The following is a 2,128-nucleotide window of genomic DNA, read 5'->3' as shown; positions in this document are numbered from 1 at the left end:
AAAACTATTGTTACTATGCCCATGTTTTGTTGACCTGATACAAATGTTTATCATCCAAAAATAGTTGGGGGCACAGGTCTCTGCTGCTGTTATTTTGTGGGTCAAAAGCTGAAAAGTTTGGGAACCACTGTTCTAGATAATCAACCTCAGCCATCAGAAAAATGACATTTGTGTGGGAACTGGATCAGCATTCAGTGTGGTGGTAGCTGAGAGTCATCCCCATCAATAACTGTGAACAGATCACACAAAGCTGCTGTTTAAAAACGTTTGCATGCAAGGCACGGGGTGAATTCTTTCAAAGGCTGCTGATTCATATTTAGGTTTGYAAAAATCTTTCTGCTACTTTTTCCTTTTAGTTCTTATGCTTCAGTTAAGCTTTAATTTTCCCAGTTTCAACCTGCAGCTTTCAGAGTAATAATAGTAAACAAACAGTAAACAAACAGCAAGAGAGACGTGATGGGTTAATTAGATTAGGATTAAAGAACATTTTCAGCCTCAGGCTGAGTCTTGTCACTTTGAAATAAATTATTTAAGAGCATCTTCAGACCCTCAGTCCCGCTGCAGTAACACTGCATGTCTGCAGGGGGCGTTCCTCTCAAACACTTAGTTCATTCACAGGATCAATAAAGCTGCGCTGATCTGAACCTGATTAATTCATAATAATTAAAATTATAAACAGACGCATCATTATTTGTTGCTGAAAGTAAACAATAAGAAAAAACCCGAATCTGAGGAACAAACAGGAAAAACAAACCGTTTGTTTTATTTTATTATTTTTATTATTATAGTAATTTTTGTTTTAATGAATGCGTTTTATTTTACAGTTAATGCCATATTTCATCAGTTTGTGTTCACGAGCTTCCCGCCCTGCTGGTGACGAGAATCAGCAGCTCTGCAGCCCCCGAACCGCAGGTTCTGCGCGAAGTTCCGAGTCTTGTTCTGGTTTGGGCTGGAGTTCGTGATGGGCTGGCTGTGGGACGTGCCAGGAGGTGTCGGTCGGACTGAAGGGCCCAGATAAAGAGGCGCGGAGCGGCGCGGCGGAGCGCAGAGGCGCGAACGGACCGGACCAGAACAGAACCCAGCAGGACGCGGGAGGACATGCTGCCGGACCTTCCGACCCATTAACGCGTCCGTCCCGGTTCTAGCAGCGCACAGACCTGCAGGAGGACCCATAACCTCAGCTGGTATTGGTGAGTTTCTTTGCTTTTTTATATATTTAATTAAAAATTTATTTTAAAGTGACTTTTATTTCTAAAGAAAGCAGCAGGTGTTTATTAACTCTGGATCAAAGTTTTGGATTATCTGTAATAGATGTTAAAGTAATAAATTAACAAGATAAATAGTTTTTTTTAACTGAAAGTGTTTTTTAAATAAAATAAATCTCCTCAAAACAGGTTATTTTGCACTCACAAACTTTCATTTTCAATAAATTTGAGTATAATATTTTCTAAAATTGTCCACAAGGACAGAAAACAACAGTCACGTTTTTTTTAAATAGTAAAAAAAAAATAATTACAACAGTTTTCCTGATATTTTAATTCAGTTTTCCCGCTGTTTCGTCAGAATAAACATCCCCACAGACATCAGCAGATAAAGAAACACCTTCACACTTTAAATCCTCACACGGCTCCGCCAACAGCAGCCAGGATCAAATGAAGTTTAAACTCATTAAACTGGTCTGGGGGGGTGAAATCTGACAGGTCAGGGGGTCACATCATGGTGAGGGGAGCCTCCAAAAATAATCCTGACTTTCAAGAAGACATGATCAGATTAAAGACGAATCTGCTGGCCTGGATTCACATCACCTGCTCAGATTCAGGCCTTTAACTTCACTGCTAAACAGCTTTTTTTAGGATTCAACAAGAAAAAAAAATGCTGATTGTTTTTAAATCAAATGTTAATTTCCGTTAAGTGTTGTTTTATGTTGGCGGTGCATTAAGTCTAATTTACAACAAAGGTCGTCTCTGGTCAATTTGTAAAGAATTATTTCAACTAAAGTTCGTTTTAATGCAATAAAAAACACATTTTAGTTTACTGTGTCCAGTTTATGTGTTTTAATGAAAAGTTAATATAAATAAAATCATCTCTCTCTCTCTCTCTCTCTCTCTCTCTCTCTCTCTCTCTCTCT

General features: G+C 38.6%; 1 protein-coding gene across 1 annotated transcript in view; it reads left to right on the top strand.

Annotated features, from left to right (window-relative positions):
• Positions 1-868: 868 nt before the first annotated feature.
• The window catches only part of osr1 (odd-skipped related transcription factor 1), a 7,835-nt gene continuing 6,575 nt past the window's right edge, over positions 869-2,128 (top strand). The window contains exon 1 of the mRNA XM_014011872.1: positions 869-1,190. The gene's annotated coding sequence lies outside the window, so the exon portion shown is untranslated. The remainder of the gene's footprint in view (positions 1,191-2,128) is intronic.

This window comes from Austrofundulus limnaeus, unplaced genomic scaffold, assembly GCF_001266775.1.
Source record: "Austrofundulus limnaeus strain Quisiro unplaced genomic scaffold, Austrofundulus_limnaeus-1.0 Scaffold85, whole genome shotgun sequence".
NCBI lineage: Eukaryota > Metazoa > Chordata > Actinopteri > Cyprinodontiformes > Rivulidae > Austrofundulus > Austrofundulus limnaeus.
The sequence above is the reverse complement of the archived record's forward strand: the minus strand, read 5'-3'. Positions and strand labels throughout refer to the sequence as shown.